Below are 7261 nucleotides of genomic sequence, written 5' to 3' on the forward strand. Positions count from 1 at the left end.
AACACATATGAGAAGACTATTTTATTTCAGTTCCAACAAAAGCTGCAGTATGCAGGCATTGTAGGACAGATAAAGATCTATGATATTACAAACAGGGATTTTAGGGTAATAGGGTTATAAATATAAAAAGTATAGTTGTCAGTTGGGTATTATCTCCTTGTAAGGGCCTTCAGTCATCACAATTTTTAATTGTTTTTTTCTTTTAATTTTCTCTCAAAGAAATAACAAATGTTTGAACTGCAGAGGGAGAGGCCACTCCTACAAGGAGTATGCCTCACCCCTCTCCCTGAGGGCCATGCCCACCACATCAACTTAAATTTTTTAAATATCAAAATGAAGTCAACTGTCTCTTGTTCATTTCAACTGTCATTGCAGCAGATGAATTCCCCTATAACTGCAATTCATAACTTCTAACCAACCTGAGGGCCATACAAGAGAACATTTTATTGAGGTCCTTACAAAAACAACTGATGGCCAATATTCCTCAGTAGAACTTGAGCAAGCAAAGTTAGCAAGTGATTCAATATCTTGCACTTGGACTGAACTTTTTAATTTTAAGTTTGGTACCTTTCAAAACAAAAATACATGGGTTATGATCGTTTCAGTGGAAACGGTCTGCATGGAAAAGTACTGAACAAGTAAGAACCAAACCAGTGCTGGTATTTACCTCAAAACTACCTTGCCATATAGTAATGCGAATTGAAGTTAATTTTCCTAACTGTGGTGGACATTCCACCACATGGGCTGATTTATGCTTCGGTGCCACTGACTTGTAAAGTAGCGTTTGTATTACGTTGTACTGCCCAACAACACCCCTCAAACCAGCTATCTCAGTTTCCACAATAACTTTATTCCTTACTGAATTGTTGGAAGCCCTAGAGAGCGAAAACATGGAACGATTACTAAAAGACAGTTCCAAGAATTAACATACAAATCAGTATCAAAGGAAAATCATTTAAAAAAGGTATTTTGACATCGTCGTTCACAGTCTTTATCAATACGCGTCAGTAACAAAAAAAAAGGAAGAGAGGCTAACTGACCAGAGCAACGAAAGGAATAATTTTCATACGACTCCTCACTGACCAAGCTGCGAATTACTTTGTACTTACCTCTTCTGTATGAGTTAAAGTCAGTCGTAAAGACTTGCAAGAAAAACTTCACCCTTCGAAAGGCTAGCTCAAGATCTTAAATACAAAATAGAACTTCCACGGTTATTGAAAGGAGAGAAACAAACTTCTGCGTTTCACAAAAAAATTTGATGAGGAGATGAACTTATGGCTTTACGATTGCAGGGGCATTCTGGGAAAGCTACACGCAAGCTCTGATTGGAGCAATAAAGAGGTATGACGAAGGTGTGTCGATAACCATGGTTACGAAATTTAACTTTCCAATATGGCAGAATACAGCAGGAGGGAAAATAGTTACTCGTGTATTTGCTTCGCCTGCAACTGATGGATAAACATAAAATGCGGATATATTGCAACAGCATCACATGGATAAACATTTTTATCTGCGAAAAGTAGTTTACTGGCACTACTACGGTAAGTAAATAAAATATTCACAATTCTTTACCAAGTAATAACTCGTCTAAACCAGGTTACAAAACGGGTGAGACCTACTTTTCTTCCTAGTTTCTTAAAGTAAAGGAATATTGACATGTGTTGTTTCAGCAATTATTGAGGTCATCCTATGGCAGCCAGGCTGTGAATGGTGTACACATGCATCTTAATACACAGTGCAAGGATGAAAACCAAGGACATGGATCTCGAGTTACTCAAGATTATCGGTACATGCGACAGTTGAGCAAACGAAATTTTTCCAGTTGCAGTCAAAATCAATATCTGCTGAGACAACACAATTCAAACTTTTTTGAGGTTAAAAAAAAGAACCATAAAGTAAATAGGTCATGAATGAGAGTTAACAAGAGAAGTAGATCGGTTCTAAAACCCTTTATATCCAAAAACTTGCTAATATAATATCCGGTTGCTGGCGCATTTGTAATCAGACTACATTATAATAACAATAATTGACAGACTGCTACTGCAGGACTTACTTTATGCGCTGCCTGATATGAAAACCAAAGCAACACCCAGTGGTAAAAATTGGGAATGTATTTCCCAACCAAATGCAATGGCACAAACTCTGGGGGTTTGAGGTGTAAATTACTGAGTAAAATTGTGATCAATACATTTTGAAAGATGGAGTAAAATACATTACAACCACTGATCCTTGTGAAAAATCCTTTGCGACAACCGCACAATGATTAGGGCTCCAATACATATATGTTATCACTAACTGTAACCAGTAAATATTAATAGCCTTTGTCAAAACCTAATTTGCTAACTTCCAATTTTTACAATATTGTTGTCTCAAAGTGACAGTGATGAGGAGATCTCAAGTATTTAATACTACTAGATAATTTAACACTATATTCGTATCCGATATATTGGTCTACTAATTCCTAAGTAACGGATAATGATATTACCATTTTTTAATGTAAGGAAGGAAGTGTAGGAACACTTGAAAGTATATATAAATTTTTTTCAGCAAATCTCATCACAGATATTGCAGTAATCACATGCACTAAGTTATTATTAAAGCAGACTTTCTGTGCTCATATAAAGTGACAGATGATTAAAAACTATATAGAATCAATTTTGTTAAATTTAAGAAATTTACAAAGTTTCAGTGCAAAATACAGATTTTATTACAATCCATCATTATCTTAAATTGGTTCAAACATCATGTAAGATAAAAGTGGTGAGTTGTATGTCAGCCAAACTTTTGAAACATGATTTTCCCTTCAAACAGGTATCACTAGAATTTGGAAATATAAAATGATAATAGGCATGCCTATATTTATTCATAAAAAACTACCCATTTACTGGTACACTAAGACAATTACAATTAATCAAGAGTCGTACCAATTTTTCTCTAACATACAATTGAATGTAAGCTCATCAATTAACACTAATCCATTACCTAAAGAAGGAATTTGGATAATTTCAGCGAGATAACCAAATGGAATTAATCAGGAAAGAACAATACTGTACGAAAGAGAATTTTTGAATCATTGTTAGAGTGTAAATACAAAATGTATTAAACTTAACAATTGCATAATTTTCTCTTATTAATTTTTTCTTTGACTCAAATACATTTTCATGCATATATTGAATGTTTCTGGACACTGCTTCAACTAGCAGGTAGTTTGAGTATGACTATGGATAATATCAATCCTTCGTATTTGTTTTCCTTCTTGTTGACCTAGGTGGTCAGAATCCATTGTTGCATCTTTTAGTAAGTTTGTACATTTGAGCATGTACCTGCCAGTATTTCCAACACCATGCTTCATTTTTGGTAAATCATTGTCTTTGGCTGAAGGATGTAATTCACAGATGGAAGCAGATTCCGTGATATGACAGAATTTTTGAAAAATGTTGATTTAAACCAGATTGAGCTGCTATAAAATTGCAACATCCAATCCATCCAAGTCTGCTTTATAACATTGAGTCAACACCAAGCCTAAAGTCACTCACGTAGTCTCATCCTAAATCATCATTTTATCATCTCAGGAACATATCTAGAATTAGGAAGTATCTCACTAAAGAAACAGCAGCAGTTGCTGTTCACGCATTTGTCACATCAAAACTAGACTTTTGTAATGCACTATAATTATATGGCTTGCTTAAGTATCAGTTACAAAGATTGCAATTGGTACAGAACATGGTGGCTAGAGTTGTGTGTCAAATGAGTAAGTTTCAGCATATCACACCTGTTTTGCAGGAGCTTCACTGGCAACCAATCCAATACCGTGTCATTTTCAAGATTCTGTTTCTAGTGAATAAATCACTGAATGGGGCATTACGTTTTCAAAAATTGCTGACTGCCAGTCCCAAACTGGATAAAAATTCTTACCTCAACACCAGAAGAGAAGCACTGAAAGGCATAACTTGGTTGAATCTTAGCATTTCCCTCTTGAGTGATGTGATCTTTTTCTTTCCATGCGATAAAGTTCAATGTCCCAAATGACTCTAACCAAGTTAATTTTAATTTGTTTGTGGCTATTGATGTTCCTGTTGTTTTCATTGATTTGTAATTGAAATAAGAAACTGTGAGAGAAATATACTAAGGAAACAGTCATCTCACAGTAAAAATCTACATTTCCAATCATATTTGTATGTTCTTGCAACATCCATGACAATAAAGTTAAATTTAATTTTAGACAATGTAACTGAACTCCACAATCATGAGAGAAATACCCAAGAGAAAACTTACCTTACACAAAGTTATTAGTCTTTTAGTTAATACTGTGGAATTTGAATGGAATTATGGATCACAGTAACAGTTGCTACTATACAACTCAGGTGGCATATCTTAGATCTGTTTATCTCCTAAATAACTTATAATTACATTAATTTAACAAGTGGTTAAAAAGAATTAAGTTACCACATTCTTTTCTGTATAATGATGGTATTATTTGGGCTTTCAATAATCAATGTTCCTTTTTGTACAAGTTATTAAGACTGCTAATTAAAATGAATGTCTTTCAAAAAATACCATCAGTGAAAGAACCCACTTTCGGCATCTATTTGAAGCATTGTTAAAATCAATAATACACATGCGTCTTTTATGGATGTCATTATCTTAGGAAATCACAAAGCTACAGATAACTGATTGTGTTTTGCATCAAATCAATATTTTACTTCAACCATACCATTTCGACACTTTCCTGAGCTAATTTACACAAAGTTATGAGCATGATGCTCACACGCAGATATACTAGTCCTTTGGCATATTTTAGCATCAATCTGGAAACAAAGAGACAAGAATCACTATCAGTTCATACAACATTAATAATTTATACAGAGCATTTTGCATCAAAGAAATTTGTAATATCTAAATGACAAGATCTTTGCACTCTGAAGTTGCGTATTTAATTTTGTAAACACAAAACAAACAGAGCATTAATTACATATATATCACATATGTGTACAATGCATTCTACTACTACCCACTGAAACTGAGTGAAGCAGATATGTGAGGTAGTGTGTCCATTACACATTCAGTACCTCCAAAAATGTACTTTCAGATCATTTCAATATACAAACTTCGCATCAAAACTGTTGCTTGCACTAGAATTCTTTTAAAGAAAATGTGTCAGTGACATCTACGTATAATTATGTAAGTCTAAACAATCAAACTGTTGTATTAAAGGCATCATCAACTAGATAAAAAGCAGTTAATAAAATGTATGTGGTCATTTATAGGTTGCTTTTCTGACTGCTTTCTGTACCAATTGTCCTGACTGGCTTTGCTTGAATTCACGTCAGACTCTAAAGTATTGCTGAGTGTGGCACATTAAAACAAATAAAAGACCCCTTGAAGGTTGATTGCAATGGTTTCCAATACATACACATATACAAAGACCATTTAATTTCCAATTACATCAAAAGTTGCAGAATGCAATCATTGTAGAAAAGATAAAAATCTATGATAATACAAATGGAGATCTTAAGTATTACGGTTCATTAGTTAGATCTTGTGAGTATAGTTGTCAGTTGGTTAACATCCTGTAAGAGCATTGTCTTATCACAACTTTTCATTAATTTTTTTTCTTTTCTTTTCTCTCAAAGAAATAAAAAAATGTTTCAACAGCAGAGAGGCCAAACAGGAGGAAGAGAGGGGCATGGTGGCATTGGCCTGGGCAGTGGATGTGGTGGCCATGCCCACCACGTCACCTTAAATTGTTATTAAAAATATTAAAATAAAATCAACTTTCTCTCAATCATGTTATAAATGTCATTGCAGCAGATGAATTCAGCTATAACCACAAATAATAACTTCTTCCCAAGCCTGCGGGCCATACTGGAGAACATTTTCCTGAATTCTTACAAAAACAACTGATGGCCAATATTCCTCAGTAGAACTCGAGCAAGCTAAGTTAGCAAGTGATTCATTGTATTGCACTTGAAGTAAACTTTTTAATTTTAAAGTCGGTGCCTTTCAAAACAAAATTACACGGGTTATGATCATTTCAGTGGAAATGGTGTACATGGAAAAGTACCAAACAAGTAAGAACCAAATCAGTGCTGGTATTTACCTCTAAATTACCTTGCCATAAAGTAATGCAAATTAATGTTGATTTTCCTAACTGTTGAAAAATGGTATAGCTCCTAGTAGTGTGGATATAACCTATCACCAAACCCGGCACTTCGCAGAATTGTGAGAATCTTAGAGTAAACAATTGATAACTAATTCAGTCACTTATTCTAAATCTTTCACCAGGAAGGCCTAGCTTGGATAAATCTCAATAAAATTGAAAGCCATCAACCATCATACACATGTCAAGGGAGAATGCCTATGGACATTCCACCACGTAGGCTGATTTATGCATAGGTGCCACTTACTTGTGGGGCAGCGTCTGTAGCACATTGTACTGCCTAACTGCACACCTCAAAACGGCTATTTCACAGTTTCCACAATAACTTTGTTCCTCATTGAATTGTTGGAGGCCATAGATCGCGAAAACATGAAACGATTACTAAACGACAGTTCCAGGAGTTAACATATATATTGGTATCAAGGGCAAATCATTTAAATAGCAATTTTTGTCATCGTCGTTAACAGTATTTATCAATACGCGTCAGTCACAAAAAAAAAAGAGAGAGGCTAACTGACCAGAGCTACGAAAGGAATAATTTTCACACGACTCCTCGCTGACCAAGCGGCGAACTTCTTTGTTCTTACCTCTTCTGAATGAGTTGAAGTCGGTTGTAAAGACTTTCAAGAAAAACTCCACTCTACGAAAGGCTAGCTCAAGATTACGAATACAAAATAGAACTCTTACGGCTACTGGAAGGAGAAAAACGGGGCATCTGTGTTCCACTTGGAATTATGAGGTAGAGATGAACTAATTTATAATTGCAAGGGTATTCTGGGAAAGCTACACGCAAGCTCTGATTGGGGCAATAAAGAGGTGTGACGGAGGTGTGTCCATAACCATGGTTACAAAATTGAAATTTCCAATATGGCAGAATACTGCAGGAGGGAAAAGAGTTACTCGTGTATTTGCTTCGCCTGCCACTGATGGATAAACATATGATGCGGATATATTCCAAGAGCATCACATGGATAAACATTTTTATCTCCGAAACGTAATTTATTTGCACCTGTGGCGTTGTTTATAGGAAGAACAAGACACACACAGGTGAAGTAACACAGGTCTATTTAATCGATGTCCGACGACTCTACAAAACCGGAA

At 35.1% G+C, this 7261-nt stretch overlaps 1 long non-coding RNA gene across 1 annotated transcript; it reads right to left on the bottom strand.

Moving 5' to 3' along the window:
- Nucleotides 1-3256: 3256 nt before the first annotated feature.
- Nucleotides 3257-6897, bottom strand: LOC149052557 (uncharacterized). Its single transcript, XR_016186317.1, has 2 exons — nucleotides 6748-6897; nucleotides 3257-6541 (listed from the first exon to the last, which is right to left on the bottom strand). It is a non-coding gene; the product is annotated as an uncharacterized LOC149052557 (long non-coding RNA).
- Between the last annotated feature and the right edge of the window lie 364 nt (nucleotides 6898-7261).

This window comes from Pocillopora damicornis, chromosome 1 (genome assembly GCF_964200805.1).
Source record: "Pocillopora damicornis chromosome 1, jaPocDami1.2, whole genome shotgun sequence".
Lineage (NCBI taxonomy): Eukaryota > Metazoa > Cnidaria > Anthozoa > Scleractinia > Pocilloporidae > Pocillopora > Pocillopora damicornis.